At 37.6% G+C, this 17,900-nt stretch overlaps 1 protein-coding gene and 1 non-coding gene across 3 annotated transcripts in view; both read left to right on the top strand.

Annotated features, from left to right (window-relative positions):
• Positions 1-17,900, top strand: part of KCNQ5 (potassium voltage-gated channel subfamily Q member 5) — a 626,149-nt gene that overhangs the window by 225,054 nt on the left and 383,195 nt on the right. The window lies entirely within an intron of this gene.
• LOC120879147 lies at positions 3,603-3,709 on the top strand. The gene has a single exon (XR_005724715.1). It is a non-coding gene; the product is annotated as a U6 spliceosomal RNA (small nuclear RNA).

The raw sequence follows: 17,900 nt of genomic DNA, 5'->3' as shown, positions 1-17,900 counted from the left end.
AACCAGCAGCAAAGGCATCACTTATAAATAGAAGTCCGATCAAGGGAGGAGAAGACCTGGGAATTCTAGGCAAAGGGAAGATGTGATAAAAAGTATGTTGTGAGAGAGTGAATAGGTGTTTGAAATGAGGCACGTTTTCATGAGACAGAAGGTTTCTCGAGAGAGTGGTGGGTGGTGTAGGACTAGAAAGATTTGCAGACAGATTGTGGACAACCCCAAGTGTGGGCTGAGGGACTTACAATTTGTGTAGTGACAGATGAGGAGGTATTTGAAAGAATCACAGAGAACAGGATCTTAATACCTTTAACCCACATTTTAATGGCCAGCTCTGGCTTTCACTATTGTTTCTGTTTTAAGTGGCTTTACAGCAACGGTTCTCAGCCAGGGCTAGGATTTTGTTAAAAGTACAGCGGGTGGAGGCCAGGCAAGCTGGTGAACATCCTGAGCACACAGGACACCCCTGCAGAATACTTACTGGGACCAAAATGTCAGTAGTGCCGAGGCTGAAAAAATCCTGCTCTGTGTTTGCTAAGGGAAAATCCCCTCAACATCTTGTTTAGTCAGACAAACACTGTCTCCCAAAGGCTCTCTTCTCCTACAAGAACTGAAAAATAGAAATCCTTTCAGAAAGCAAACAGACTCTCCCACCGGAGCCTCCAACTCTTCCAACATGTTTCGCCCCACCAAAAAATAATGAAATAGTCAATGTAAAAATGCTAGCTTTGTATAATCGCTTAAAATGATTGATTTTCTCTTATTTTATTTTGGTAAAATATATAACATAAAATTTTCCATGTTAAGTGTACAATTCAGTGGCATGGAGTCCATTCACAGTGCTAGGTAAGCATCACCCCGTCCTACTTTAGAACTTGATCACCATCCCAGGCTGGAATTCTGTACCCGCTACTCAGTAACCTCACTTGTTCTCCTCCCTGGGGCCCTGCTCCCCCTTTTCAGGGACCTCATATAAATGGAATTGTACAGTATTTGTCCTATTGTGGCTGGCTTGTTTCACTTGGCGTATATTTTCAAGGTGCATCCATGTTGCAACATACTCAGAATCTCATTGATTTTTATGTCTGAATAGTATTTTGTTGTGTGTATATTACACATTTTGTGCACATTTACATGTATTGATAGATTTCTGGATTATTTCCGTTTTGGACAATTGTGAGTAACGGTGCTATGACTATAATAGTGCTGCTGCTTCCTTTCATTTTGGAATCTTAAGAGGACTTAATACCAAATTATATAAGTATGTGTATAAAAGTAAAAATAAAGAATGTTACTTTTGTACCAAATTGTTAACACCAAAACAAGCAAGCATCCTTTTTTTTTTTTTTTCCCAAGTAATTTCAGTTTAACATGTGTATGTAAAACCACTGGTGGAGACCAAGAAGGAGTTCACACATTGTCACACTTGTGAGAGTGGTGGCAGGTACACAGGGTAAACGAAGACCGTGTCTGTGTGCAGCTTGCCTGCCATCGACCCCCCCCAGCCTGCTCACCGGTGCATTGCCCAGGCTCTCAGTGATTCTGCACTTGGAAATAAGACTTTATTTTTGCAACTTCTCTCAATAGATGCCTTTTTAAATTCATTGTGATCAAATCAGAATAAGAACATGTGAAAGAATCAAAATATTCATGAACCCTTTGACAAGTGGCCTGTGCACTGGGATGTCATTTTTTGTAAATGTATGTATCCTTAGAAAGCCCCATATCAAAATATTAATAGAATATTAATATTCACTTAATACTTTAAATGGATTGGAGAAGATTCTGTTTGTTATTCACTTGATTGATTTCTAGATTTTCTGCACTGGACTAAATTTGAAATTAGAAATTGAAACCAATAATGTTTTTGAAGATGATAAATTACCTGTTTTTTTTTCAGGATTGCTTTTAGGGAAAATGAAATATTCTTTTCCAATAAAATGTAAAATATAGAATATTTATGTGATGGAATAACTACATATCAAATATAGAAATGACCTATATATATAATTTTCTACATCAGATCACAAAAAGATAAAGATGAATGACTGAAAGAAGCAAGTTACAAATATTATATGGAACTATATCACCATGTAAATTTAATAATGAGCATTAAACAATACTATAGATGGGTTATGGATTAGGAATGTAATAAGGGTACAAATTTATAGGCTGAAAAGATAAACACCTGATCCATGATAATAATTGTGTCTGGTGAGGGAAGCAGAGAGATGGGCTGGGAAAAAAAGAGGAACCTCAGTTTTATCAAAAGTTATCTGGTTCTTTTATAGCCAAATTAATAGATCAGAAGCCAAAATGACAAAATGTGAACATTTGGAACTTTAGGGGCTGAATACAAAAAGGTTTGTTACATTGTTCTCTATATTATGTTTCTAAAGCTTGTTCTCTATATTATGTTTCTAAAGCTCTAAAAGTGAAAGAAAAAAATATTTTACTAAATGTTCTTGAGTATAGAAAAAAATATTTGAATTGACTGCAAAGTACCTACCCTTTCAGTTCAGTTCAGTTCAGTTCAGTTCAGTCGCTCAGTGGGTCCGACTCTCTGTGACCTCATGAATTGCAGCACGCCAGGCCTCCCTGTTCATCACCAACACCAGGAGTTCACTCAAACTCACGTCCATCGAGTCAGTGATGCCATCCAGCCATCTCATCATCTGTCATCCCCTTCTTCTCCTGTCTCCAATCCCTCCCAGCATCAGAGTCTTTTCCAATGAGTCAACTCTTCGTATGAGGTGGCCAAAGTATTGGAGTTTCAGCTTTAGCATCAGTCCTTCCAAAGAACACCCAGCACTGATCTCCTTTAGAATGGACTGGTTGGATCTCCTTGTAGTCCAAGGGACTCTCAAGAGTCTTCTCTAACACCACAGTTCAAAAGCATCAATTCTTTGGTGCTCAGCTTTCTTCACAGTCCAACTCTCACATTCATACATGACTCCTGGAAAAACCATAGCCTTGACTAGATGGCCCTTTGTTGGCAAAGTAATGTCTCTACTTTTCAATATGCTATCTAGGTTGGTCATAACTTTTCTTCCAAGGAGTAAGCGTCTTTTAATTTCATGGCTGCAATCACCATGAAAATAAAGTCTGACACTGTTTTCACTGTTTCCCCATCTATTTCCCATGAAGTGATGGGACCAAATGCCATGACCTTCGTTTTCTGAATGTTGAGCTTTAAGCCAACTTTTTCACTCTCCTCTTTCACTTTCATCAAGAGGCTCTTTAGTTCCTCTTCACTTTCTGCCATAAGGCTGGTGTCATTTGCATATCTGAGGTTATTGATATTTCTCCCGGCAATCTTGATTCCAGCTTGTGCTTCTTCCAGCCCAGCGTTTCTCATGATGTACTCTGCATAGAAGTTAAATAAGCAGGGTGACAATATACAGCCTTGATGTACTCCTTTTCCTATTTGAAACTAGTCTGTTTTTCCATGTCCAGTTCTAACTGTTGCTTCCTGATCTGCATATAGGTTTCTCTTACATAAGGATAAAATGATAATTCCTGTACTGCTCAGAAGTAGCACATATTCCTGTAAGAGTTTCAGTTTGCAGTATTGTGGATATTCCTTTGATGGTAAAGTATGTATGTAAGTGCTTGCTTTGGCAGCACATATACAAAAATTGGAATGATACAGAGAAGATTAACATGGCCCCTGCGCAAGCATGACATGCAAATTCGTGAAGCGTTCCATATTTTTCACTGTTTATAATAGCCAGGACATGGAAGCAACCTAGATGTCCACCAGCAGATGAATGGATAAGAAAGCTGTGGTACATATACAAAATGGAGTATTACGCAGCCATTAAAAAGAATACATTTGAATCAGTTCTAATGAGGTGGATGAAACTGGACCTTATTATACAGAGTGAAGTAAGCCAGAAAGAAAAACACCAATACAGTATACTAACACATATATATAGAATTTAGAAAGATGGTAATGATAACCCTGTATGAGAGACAGCAAAAGAGACACAGATGTATAGAACAGTCTTTTGGACTCTGTGGGAGAGGGAAGGGTGGGATGATTTGGGAGAGTAGCACTGAAACATGTATAATATCATATATGAAATGAGTCGCCAGTCCAGGTTCAATGCATGATACAGGATGCTTGGGTCTGGTGCACTGGGATGACCCAGAGGGATGATACGGGGAGGGAAGTGGGAGGGGAGTTCAGGATGGGGAACACATGGCGGATTCATGTTGATGTATGGCAAAACCAGTACAATATTGTAAAGTAATTTACCTCCAATTAAAATAAATACATTTTTTAAAAAGTATGTATGTAAGTAATGTAAATTACTTTTTTTTAAGTTTCTTTTGCATTTTTATTGTCCTAGAGTAAATGTAAACTGTTCTGTTAGTTTCAGGTGTACAGCAAAGTGATTCAGTTTAAATATATATATTGTTTTTCTGATTATTTTCAATTATAGGTTATTATAAGATATTGAGTATAGTTCCCTGTGCTATACAGTAGATAACGTTGTTTATCTGTTTTATATTAGTAGTGTATATATGTTAATCTCAAACTACTAATTTATCCCTCCCACCATTTCCCCTTTGATAACCATGTTTGTTTTCTATGTCTGTGAGTCTACATCTGTTTCATATATAAGTTCATTTGTATTATATTTTAGATTTCACGTGTAAGTGTATCATATGATATTTGTCTTTCTCTGACGTATTTCACTTAGTATGATAGTCTCTAGGACCATCCATGTTACTACAAATGGCATTATTACATTTATTATGGCTGATTAATATTCCATTGTGTATATGTACATCCATTTATCTATGTCTTGGCTATTATAAATACTGCTGCTGTGAACATTGGGATGCATGTATCTTTTTGAAGTATGACTTTCTCTGGATATATGTCCAGGAGTGGGATTAAGGGACCATATGGTAATTCTATTTTTAGTTTTTTAAGGAACCTCCATCCTGTTCTCCATAGTGACTGCACCAATTACATTTCCACCAACAGTGTACAAGGGCTCTCTTTTTTCCACACCCTCTCCAACATTTATTATGTGTAGAGTTTTTGATGATAGCAATTTTGACTGGTGTGAAGTGAAGTCTTATTGTAGTTTTGATTTGCATTTATCTAGTAATTAGTAATGTTGAGCATCTTTTCATGTGCTTGTTGGCCATCTGTATGTCTTCTTTAGAGAAATGTCATTTTAGGTCTTCTGCTTATTTTTTGATTGGGTTGTTTGGTCTTTTTTGATATTAAGCTGTATGAACTGTTTATATATTTTGAAAATTAATCCCTGTTGGTAGTATCATTTGAAAATATTTTCTCCCAGACCATATGTTGTCTTTCAGTTTTGTTTATGATTTCCTTTGCTGTGCAAAAGCTTTTAAGTTTAATTAGGTCCCATTTGTTTTTAATTTTCATTACTCAGAGTTGGATCCAAAAAGATATTTCTGTGATTGACGTCAAAGATGTCTGTGTATGTTTTCCTCTAGGAGTTTTAATATCCAGTCTTACATTTAGGTCTTTAATCCATTTTGAGTTTATTTTGTATATGGTATTAAAGAGCGTTCTAATTTCATTCTTTTACATGTAGCTGTCCAGTTTTCCCAGCACCACTTATTGAAGAGGCTATCTTTCCTTCATTGTATATTTTTCATTCCTTTGTTGTAGACGTAACATACGAATATGAGTTTATTTCTGGGCTTTCTATCCTGTTTCACTGATATATGTATCTGTTTTTGTACCAGATCCACACCATTTTGATTACTGGAGCTTTCTCATGTACTTTGAAGTCAAGAAGACTGATTTCTCCGTATCAGGTCAATGGCAGGCAATAAATACTCTATTCTTCCTTCTCAAGATTATTTTGACTATTTGGGATTTTTTATACTACCATACAATTTTTAATATTTTCATTCTAGCTCCATAAAAAATGACATTGGTTTTATGTTAGAGATTTCATTGAATCTATAGATTGCTTTGGATAGTATGGTCGCTTGAACAATATTGATTCTTCCAATCCAAGTATATCTTTCCTTATGTTTGTGTTATCTTTTCTTTCTTTCATCAGAGTCAGTTTTCAGAATATATATACTTTGCCTCCTTAAGGTTTATTCCTAGTTATTTAATTATTTTTCATGAAATGATAAATGGGATTGCTGCCTTAATTTCTCTTTTTGATTTTTTATTCTTAGTGCTTGGAAATGCAAGAGATTTCTCTGTGTTAGATTATATACTGCAACTTACCAAATCCACTAATGAACTCCCATATTTTTCTGATGACACCTTTATTTTCTATGTACAGTATCATGTCATCTGCAAACAGTGACACTTTTACTTATTCATTTTCAATTTGGATATTTTTAATTTCTTTTGCTTGTCTGTTTACTGTGGCAAGGACTTTCAAACCAATGTTGAGTAAAAGTGGTGAGATTGGGCAACTTTGTCTTTTTCCTAGGATAAATGAGTTTTTAAAAAGTTGTTGATGTTCAGTAGCTCAGTTGTGTCCAAACTTTGTGACCCCATGGACTGCAGCATGTCAGGCTTCCCTGTCCTTCACCATCTCCTGTAGCTTGCTCAAACTCATGTCCATTGAATCAGTGATGCCATCCAACCATCTTGTACTCTGTCATCTCCTTTTCCTTCTGCCTTCATTTTATCCCAGCATCAGGGTCTTTTCCAATGAGTCAACTCTTTGCATCAGGTGGCCAAAGTATTGGAGCTTCAGCTTCAGCATCAGTCCTTCCAATAAGTATTCAGGATTGATTTGCTTTACGATTGACTGGCTTGATCCATTTGCAGTCCACTGGACTCTCAAGAGTCTTCTCCAGAACCACAATTTAAAAGCATTAATTGTTTGATGCTCAGCCTTCTTTATGATCCAACTCTCACATCCATACCTGACTACTGGAAAAACCATAGCTTAGACTATACCAACCTTTGTTGGCAAAGTAATATCTCTGCTTTGTAATATGCTGTCTAGGTTTGTCATAGATTTTCTTCCAAGGAGCAAGCATTTTTCAATTTCATGGCTGCAGTCACCATCTGCAGTGATTTTAGAACCCAAGAAAGTAAAGTCTGACTCTGTTTCCATTGTTTCTCCATCTATTTGCCATGAAGTGATGGGACCGGATGCCATGATCTTAGTTTTCTGAAAATTAAGTTTTAAGCCAGTCTTTTCACTCTCCTCTTTCACCTTCATCAAAGGTTAGTTCCTCTTCACTTTCTGCCATAAGGGTGGTGTCATCTGCATATCTGAGGTTATTGATATTTCTCCCGGCAAACTTGATTCCAGCTTGTGCTTTATTCAGCCAGGCATTTTGCATGATATACTCTGCATAGAAGTTAAATAAGCAGGGTGGCAATATACACCCTTGACATACTCCTTTCCGAATTTGGAACCAGTCCATTGTTCCTTGTTCGGTTCTAACTGTTGCTTCTTGACTGCATACAGATTTCTCAGGAGGCAGGTAAAGTGGTCTGGTATTCTCATCTCTTCAAGAATTTTCCAGTTTGCTGTGATCCACCCAGTCAAAGGCTTTAGCATAGTCAATGAAGCAGAAGTAGATGTTTTTCTGGAATTCCCTTGCATTTTCTATGATTCAACAGATGTTGGCAACTTGATCTCTTGTTCCTCTGCCTTTTCTAAATCCACCTCGAAAATCTGGAAACTCTTGGTTCATGTACTGTTGAAGCCTACCTTGGAGAATTTTGAGCATTACTTTGCTAGCATGTGAAATGAGTGCAATTGTGCTGTAGTTTGAATATTCTTTGGCATTGCCTTTGTTTGAAATTGGAATGAAACTGACATTTTCCAATCCTGTGGTCACTGCTGAGTTTTCCAAATTTCCTGGCATATTGAGTGCAGCACTTTAACAGAATCATCTTTTAGGATTTGAAATAACTCAGCTAGAATTCCATCACATCCACTAGCTTTGTTTGTAGTGATGCTTCCTAAGGCCCACTTGATTTCACACTCCAAGATGTCTGGCTCTAGATGAGTGATCACACCATCATGATTATCTGTGTCATTAAGATCTTTTTTTGTATAGTTCTTCATGTATTCTTGCCACCTCTTCTTAACACTTTCTGCTTCAATTAGGTCCATACTGTTTCTGTTTTTCATTGTGCCACTTTCCATAAAATGTCCCCTTGGTATCTCTAATTTTCTTGAAAATCTCTCTCATCTTTCCCTTTCTATTATTTTCCTCTATTTCTTTGCACTGATCACTTGGGAAGGTTTTCCTATTCCTCCTTGCTATTCTTTGGAACTCTGCATTCAGAATGGTATATCTTTCCTTTTCTCCTTTGCCTTTCACTTCTCTTCTTTCTCAAATATTTGTAAGCCCTCCTCAGACAACCATTTTGTCCTTTTGCATTTCTTTTTCTTGGGGATGGTTTTGATGACTGCCTCCTGTACAATGTCATGAACCTCTGTCCATAGTTCTTCAGGTCCTCTGTCTATCATATCTAATCCCTTTATTTGTCACTTCCAGTATATAATCATAAGGGTTTTAATTTAGGTCATACGTGAGTGGCATAGTGGTTTTTTATACTTTCTTCAATCTAAATCTGAATTTTGCAATACAGAGTTCATGATCTGAGCCACAGTCAGCTCCCAGTGTTGTTTTTACTGACTGTATAGAACTTCTCCACCTTCAGCTACAAATAATATAATCAATCTGGTTTTGGTATTGACCATCTGCTAATATCATGTGTAGAGTCATCTCTTGTGTTGTTGGAAGAGGGTTTTATTATGGCCAGTGCATTCTGTTGGTAAAACTCTTTGCTATGACCATTTTGCATTCTCAAACAAAAATGCCTTGCTTCATTTTTTACTCCAAGGCCAAACTTTCCTCTTTCTCCAGATACTATTGACTTCCTACTTTTGCATTCCAGTCCCCTATGATGTAAAGGACATCTTTTTTTGGTGGTAGTTCTAGAAGGTCTTTTAGGTCTTCATAGAACCTACAGCTTCTTTAGCATTAGTGGTTGGGGCATAGACTTGGATTACTGTGATATTGAATGGTCTGCCTTGGAAATGAACAGAGATCGTTCTGTCATCTTTGAGATTGCACTCAATTACTGGATTTCACACTCTTGTTGACTATGAGGGGTACTACATTTCTTCTAAGGGATTCTTGCCCACAGTAGTAGATATAATGGTCATCTGAATTAAATTCACCAATTCCAGTCCATTTTAATTCACGGATTCCTAAAATGTCGATGTTCACTCTTCCCATCTCCTGTTTGACCACTTCCAATTTACCTTGATTCATGGACCTAACATTACAGGTTCCTATGCAATATTTTTCTTTACAGCATTGAACCTTACTTTCACCATCAGACACACCCAGAGCTGGATATTTTTTCTGCTTTGGCTTAGCCTCTTCATTCCTTCTGGAGCTATTTCTCCACTTTTCTCCAGGAGCATATTGGGCACCTACTGACCTAGGGAGTTCATCTTTCAGTGTCATATCTTTTTTGCCTTTTCACACCATTCATGAGTTTCTCAAGACAAAAGAGACTTGGAAAAGTAGGGACTCTAAATAGAGCACCTTGGAAGATACTTAGAGGACCAAGGCATTGGTGTTTATAATTTGAGGAAACTTATTCCTGGCAACAAGATATCTGTCAGAATCATCCCACAAAACATAAGGTACCTCTTGGTAATAAGGCCAAGACTCCGTTAATTCTACCTGATTCTCTTAAGGAAGCTTTGGAATTGACCTTCTGCTGCAAAACCCCACTGACCTTGGTTCTTTTATGTGGAGATAGGATCGTCCCACTGTGTGGAAAGCCAAAGCAAACCCTATAATCTTTTCTTAAAATGTTTTCATAACTTCCATCAACACATTTCACCAATGACACTTCACCATCACTATTTTTGCTGAATGATTTTCAAGTGGAATGTTGATTTTTCTGTTGATTCCAAGTCCCATTTGATTTATATCATTTTCCAGGTGCCCCCTCCCCAAATCTGCTGGACTGAGCTAATTTGTCTTCTTGCTCTATGACCATAAATGGTGTAAATCTTTTTTATAAAGGCATCACCATATTTCAGTCAACCTCTGTTTCAAATATGTAAATATGTCTCAAACTCAGGACTGTATTGAATTTTTTTCCTTTTCTTTGCAAGAAGTATACAATATAAATTTTATACAAAACTTATAGGCATGGACTTAAGGGTTTCTTTCCTCCCTGTCATTAAATACAATGACTATTATTTATATATTAAAGTGCTCTCTCCTGCCAAGCCTAGAGGTAGCCTCAGGATCCTTCTCAACATTCAACTCCAGTCTGATTCTTAGCTAGCCAAAATTATTATCTAAGGTGAAGCCTCTTACTGCATATGTATACAGAATGTAGAGAATCCCTTTCTTCTTTTCAAACCAACTTATAAATTACTGCGTCAATCATATTGCTTGAGACTTTTATTTTTCCCCCTTCAATTTCTAGAAGCAGATTGCCATCTGCTGTCTAGGAAACAAAACTGACTCTCTCTTAGTAGATCACAAAATAAGAAATATGTTTTCACATCAGTAAAATTTCAGAGTGTTTTTATTTCAGCATGAACAGAGTCATTTTACAGGTAATGTATTGTGGTAGTAACAATTTAAAACAATATAGTGAGTGAATATATTATGTTTCAGATATTGTACTATGTGTCATACAGGTATTTCCTTATTTTATCTTTGCAACAGCTCTGTTAAGTAGGTACCATAATTACATAGATGAGAACACTGAGGTGAAGGTTGATTAGGTTATTGGACCAGTAATTCCCGGAGATGGCTGAGTCTAGCCTTAGCTCCCATGCCCTGCCTTTGAACACTGCACTACATGCTGGGTGTGCTGCCGGCTCATACTGGCTCACCAAAGTCCAACAAATAATTTTCAGGAATTTTGTACTTTGGCATCTATTAACAATTAAGCTATATAAACTTAAAATTGGAGAAGGAAATGGCAACCCACTCCAGGGTTCTTGCCTGGAGAATCCCAGGGACAGGGAAGCCTGGTGGGCTGTTGTCTCTGGGGTCGCACAGAGTTGGAGACGACTGAAGCGACTTAGCAGCAGCAGCAGCAGTAGCAGCAGCAAACTTAAAATTAAATAAATTACATTAAAAATAAAGGCTATAGAAACTCTGAGTCCATTATGTCCTAATTGTTTACTATGCTTTACTATTATAACTCTCAAGGTTATTTATGTCCACCATACTTTTCTGGTGGGCAGACAGTATAATAGTATATTACTGCACTTTTCTCCCTAATTCTGCTTTCATTGGTCTTACACAGGTAGCTTGCAATCAGAGATGGAGAATTTATGCCACAGAAAGTAGCAAATGCTACCACTCAGGGTTTTGTCATGTGTTTTGTTTAGAGTCGGTTGTTAACCATGTATTAGCAAATCACTGACCAGTCTGGTAGGGGTGTTTGTGTTCTCTTTGCCCGTTGTTTTTGTGCTTGTGTTCTGTTCTGTTGGGTTCCTCACTATCCACATAATTTGATGTGAGTTGAGATTTGGGTGACTGTCTAATCAGAAAGTGAGAAAAGTGTTGGGACTTATTACAATGTCTAGTCAAGCTGCATGTTATTAACAAAATGGGCCTGAATCTTAAAAACAGAGTATGTATTAAATAACAAATAGCAAAGCAGATAATGAGTCTTTGGGGCATAAACTGATGATTTTCTGACTCTCAGATAAGTATCTAAAATTATAGTATATTTACTAAAGCAGAAGTAAAGGAAGTTTGCAAAACAAGTTTTGTGTGTGTATGTGTGTGTTTTAGTTGCTTACTCATGTCCGACCCTTTGCAACCCCATAGACTGTAGCCCATCAGGCCCCTCCGTCCATGGGATTCTCCAGGGAAGAACATTGGAGTGGGTTGCCATTTCCTTCTCCAAAAGGAGCTACAGAAAGAAAGTGAAGTCGCTCAGTCGTGTCCGACTCTTGGCAACCCCATGGACTGTAGCCTACCAGGCTCCTCGGTCCATGGAATTTTCCAGGCAAGAGTACTTGAGTGGGTTGCCATTTCCTTCTATATATATGCATATACATATACATTTATGTATCATTGTTGTTCAGTCACTAAGTTGTGACTCTTTGTGACCCCATAGACTGCAGCATGCCAGGCTCCTCTGTCCTCCACTGTCTCTCAGAATTTGCTCAAATTCATGTACTTGAGTGGGTTGTCATTTACTTCTCCAGGGCATCTTCCCAACCCAGGGATTAAGCCCGCATCTCCTGCACTGCCAGTGTGTTCTTTACCACTGAGCCACCTGGGAAGAGCATGTTTATGTATACATACATTTTTATACTGCATGATTTATTTCATAATCCCTAGCTAGGTCCCAGTGTCTGGGACCACTGTCTAAACCAATAATCTATTGTTTCAGTTACTAAATGAAACTTTTTCAGAACAAGATCATATCTTTTCATCTTTATATTTCCATCCTCCATTTTACCCTTTGTCTTGGGATAATGTGTTAAAGTTTCTAAGTGCTGATAAGTGATTGTAACATTCATCTGCTCATGACATTCACAGCAGGCATTCTGTTTACCAATGCTGTTATATGTTCTATTTCCTGGAAGTCTGTGAGAATATGGAACTGAGTGGAAATTTTATATATTTCAGTTCTCACCTAGGCTTGCCAAATAGTGTTTTAGTTCACTTTTTAATGCAAAACTACAAATGAACCATTTACCACATCTTTTGAAATCATAATGAGACAAAATATTCACGTTAATAAAATTGTGTCATTGTTCATTTGGTCATTCATCCAATGAATTTTTTACCAAGTACAATAATAATATAAGCACAATAGCTCCTCTTTTTAGTACTTACTATACTTCAGGTCTTAATATATGCACTTTACCTGCTCTGTCTTATACAAACCTTTACAGTGTAGATGAGAAAACTCTAGTTTCGGCAGTTCAAGTTACTTGTTCAGACCTAATTTTATATAAATATCTCTTATTTCTGAGCTTCCATATTTAATACTCATGCAAGGTACAATGTGAAATGTTAGAGAAACATTGTAACACAGTTATGAGTTACAAGAGTAACAAGAGTAACACAGTTATGAGTACTGAAGAACTTCCATCCTCATTGGAGAAAAGATACATGGGAATGGTTACAGTAAAAATATGGGTATATATCCCTTGAGCCCCCCCCAAAAATCACTTAGAAAAGGAAGAAATAAAGTTTACCTCTCAGTTTATATTACAGGGTTTCCTTTACAACGGTTTCCTTTGCCAGTGTAAAACATTCATATTATTAATCCTGACAAAGTTAATGTGAGAAATCATATAAGTGTCTTGATACCTGTAATATTTGGAGAATATACTATTGTCTGGTTTAATGTGGCTAAGAGACTGATCATGCTGATCACAGCCAGCAAGTTCTCTGAGAGCTCCCAGTCAGTTCTCCAAGCACAAATTGTCTGCATAAGGCATCAGAATTAGTAACTTTCCTCCTAAGCACATGACTGATTGAATTCCTTTGCTTCTTATGCTTCTTGTACAGTATGCTAGAAGGTTCTCATCAAATCAGTTTAAAAAGTAGACCTTCATATTCCCTGCAGAGATAAACAAAACAATACTATGTAAAAGGAAATCAGTGAATAAATTCCGTAATCATCACAAATATTCTTACCACATTGGTGTGACAACAGATACAAACCATAGCTTCATAAAAGAACATAAAACATTTGGTCACAGATTATATCACTTTCACTTTTCATTAAATATACATTTTAATGTATATTATTTTATTATACAACATTTGAAAGAATAGTTGTGGACCAAAAATTTGTGAGAAATTAACTTCATGCCACTTTACATAACTATTATTCTCTTTGTAAGTGTTCTTTATTCTGTTTCCTGGAAGTCTGTAGAATATGGAACTGAGTGGAAATTTTGCATGTTTTAGTTCTCACCTAGCATTGCTAAATTATGTTTTAGCTCCCTTGTCATATGAGGCTAATTCCAAAGACTTAATGAAAGTAATTTTTCCTGGGTTAGGTTTGACTATTTTTATGGCCTTCCAAGAGCAATAAGCTTTAGGTATTTTCCAGAAATATGAATTTGATGGGCAGCCCGTTCAGTGCCTTTGTGCAGTAAAAAATTTTTAAAAAGGCACACTTTTCTCCAGATACTTTTTATATGTGTTTAGAAATCATTGTAATATGCTGGTTTTCACTTTCAATTTTCCCTCCTGAGATAGTTTAATATCATTTTCTTTTTGCCCGTGTATTTTATCAATTGAGCATTTTATAATGACTGCTTTAAAATCTTTGTCTTATGATTCCAACAATTGTGTCATCTCAGGGTTGGCATCTGGTGGCTCTTTTCCCCTTGGAAATGGGTCATGTGTTGTCACTTTTTCTCACATAATTTTGGATCATGTCCTGGACATTGTGAGTGTTGTGGAGACTCTGCATTCCATTATGTTCCTCCAAAGGGTGTGGAGGGTTTTCTGTCAGCGGTGATTGGTTAGACACATGCTGCCAGCTGTTTTGCCTGCACTGGCTAGTAGCCCAGGTTGCCTTGAATGTCTCAGCTGTGTCCTGCACACACAGCTTCAGGGCTTAGGAAGAGTCTTGGGCAGAATCTGCCCATGCTTTGGGGTCCCCTTCACAGACTCTCCCTTTCTCTCTTATGGCTCCTTCTGCAGGTGGCCCCAGAGACCCTTAAGGTAAGGCTGCAAAAGCCTGAAACGCAACTCATGCTAGTTCCTCCTCCAAATCTTTACTCCCTTCAAAATATTCCTACCTGTGTTCACTCTTCAGAGACTTCAGGTAGTTATTTTTCAATTTTGATCAGAATTTATAGTTACTTGCAAAATGTTCATTTAGGACCTTGTTCTTCTCATTGATTTCATGGAACAAAACATTTTACTTCCATTTTCCAGAAACGTTGTAATAACATTGCAAAGTTATTGCAATAACATGTAAATTCCTGAAGGCTGCAATTCACACAGATTCCTGAGGGTCAGGCAGTTATAGCCTGCTGTCTGCAGCAGCCCTGAGAGAACAAGCTACACAAACATGCAGTTACATTGACACAGTCATACCAGAAAGCCAACGGGTGACATTTTACATAGATTCAAAGGTTGTGTTTTCCTTTTGTCCCTGGTTCTTACCTTCTCTGAAATAATCACCTACAACACTCAAATAATTGAGAAATCAACCCCAATTCAAGTAATTCAGACAGAATTTTTCCATCACTTACTGAGTAATCCATGGCAATGTTTAATACAAAATTGCTGAGGAAATCTACCTTAAATTAGCTGCCGCCTGTTGCAGCCACAGCTTGCAAGCTGGCACCACATCTTGTAATCCCTCTTTCCAGTTACCTTGCATATTGCTCACTGATTGCTTTTTGTAAGACTATCATAATTACTATTCATTTTGTAAAAATTCTGTTTTGATTGTATACTTCTGTTGGTGAAGACCAGCCAGGTACTTATTACTTAAATTGAGTCAAAAACTTCTATTTAGCTGGAAAAGTGAAAGTCACTCAGTTGTATCTGACTCTTTGAGACCACATGAACTCATCCATGGAATTCTTCAGGCCAGAATACTGGAATGGGTATAGCCTTTCTCTTCTCCAGGGGATCTTCCCAACCCAGGGATCGAACCCAGGTCTCCCATATTGCAGGCAGATTCTTTACCAGCTGAGCCACAAGGGAAACCCAAGAATATCGGAGTAGGTAGCCTATCCCTTCTCCAGCAGATCTTCCCCACCCAGGAATTGAACCAGGGTCTCCCACTTTGTAGGTGGATTCTTCACCAACAGAGCTAACAGGGAAGACATTTAACTGGAAAAGACCTTCTTAAACTGTGTTTCTCCATTCTTCCAACTTTATTTATGACTGTGTCATGGACATGTCCTCATCCTTCTTCTGTCTTAGATGCATGTCACTCTCTACCAGATCTTTATTACATAACACTTAGGATACTGAAAGAAATATCTCTAGATTTCCACATGCTTTCCTATTTGTATCCCTCCTAGGACTATAATTGTTACAGGCTGAGTGCCATATTTCTTTTTTATTCACCGTAAACCCCAAGCTCTCTCTCTGCCAATATTGCACCTGATTTTCCCTTCAAACCGCTTAAGTAAGAAAATGTCCTTTCTTTCATTTATATGCAGGGCACCAATTAAACACTGAATTCTAGTACTTATTTCATAAAAGATGTAGAACACATATGCCCACTTGTTTTGATAATAGGTTAATCCTATACAGACAGGGCTTCCCAGGTGGCTCAGTGGGTAAAGAATCCTCCTGCAATGCAGGAGAGGCAGGAGACTCAAGTTCAATTCCTGAGTCAGGAAGATCCCCTGGAGGAGGATATGGCAACCCACTCCAGTATTCTTGCCTGGGAATTCCCAAGGACAGAGGAGCCTGGTGGGCTACAGTCCATGGAGTTACAAAGAATCAGACACGACTGAGTGACTGAGCATGCATGCATGCATGCATGTAACTCTATACATTACTGCAGTTACTATTAAACATTTAAAGGATGTTGATATTTAAATCAAATACAGCATAAAACAAATGTATTAAAACGTTAATAATTTTTAGAAGATTGCTTTTGTCTCTTAATTGTCCAGGGGTCCCTAACTGCCATCATCTTACCTCTTTGATTAATGCACATAAAGTACAAAAATAATATTTAGTTTAGTTTTTTTTTAATTGAAGTATAGTTGATGTCCCATATTATGTTACTGATATCAGTTCAGTTCAGTTCAGTCACTCAGTCGTGTCTGACTCTTTGCGACCCCATGAATCACAGCACGCCAGGCCTCTCTGTCTATCACCAGTATCTGGAGTTCACTCAGACTCACGTCCATTGAGTCGGTGATGCCATACAGCCATCTCATCCTCTGTCGTCCCCTTCTCCTCCTGCCCCCAATCCCTCCTAGCATCAGGGTCTTTTCTGATGAGTCAACTCTTTGCATGAGGTGGCTAAAGTACTGGAGTTTCAGCTTTAGCATCATTCCTTCCAAAGAACACCAGGGACTGGTCTCCTTTAGAATAGACTGGTTGGATCTCCTTGCAGTCCAGGGACTCTCAAGAGTCTTCTCCAACACCACAGCTCAGAAGCATGTTACTGGTATATGATACTGTAACTTGCAATTTTCAAAATTATACTCCATTTATAATTATAAAATATTGGCCATATACCCTGCATTGTACAGTTTGTTCTTGTAGCTAATTTATTTTATACCTAATGGTTTGTACTGTTAAATCTACCCCTATATTGCCCCTCCTCCACCGTCCCCACTGGTAACCATTAGTTTGTTCTCTGTATCTGTGACTCTGCTTTATTTGTCGTTGTTGTTACATTCACTTTCACTAGTTTCTTTTATTTAATTTAGTATTTTTTAGATTCCATATGTAAGTTATAAGATGCAATATTTGCCTTTCTCTGTCTGACTTATTTCACTTAGCATAATACCCTCCAAGTCTGTCCATATTGCAGCAAATGGCATTATTTCTTTCTTTTTATGGCTGAGTAATATTTTGTTGTATGTATGGACTACATCTTCTTTATCCAGTCCTCTGCTGATAAGCATTCAGGTTGCTCCCACATCTTAGCTATTGTAAATAGAGCTGCTCTGAGTACTGGGGTATATATAGCTTTTTTTAAATTTGTGTTTTGGTATTTTTTTATATATATTCAGAAGTGGAATTGCTGTGTCATTTGCTGTTTTTATTTTTAGTTTTTGAGTACAAAAATCATTTTAATCAAAACTGACTCAATAGTAGAAATGAAATTCCACAAACTAGAGACTACCACATGGCACCCCACTCCAGTGTTCTTGCCGGGAGAATCCCAGGGACGGGGGAGCCTGGTGGGCTGCCGTCTATGGGGTCTCCCAGAGTCGGACATGACGGAAGCGACTTAG

Source organism: Oryx dammah, unplaced genomic scaffold, assembly GCF_014754425.2.
Source record: "Oryx dammah isolate SB20612 unplaced genomic scaffold, SCBI_Odam_1.1 HiC_scaffold_19, whole genome shotgun sequence".
Classification (NCBI taxonomy): Eukaryota; Metazoa; Chordata; class Mammalia; order Artiodactyla; family Bovidae; genus Oryx; species Oryx dammah.
This window is presented reverse-complemented; position numbering and strand designations above follow the sequence as displayed.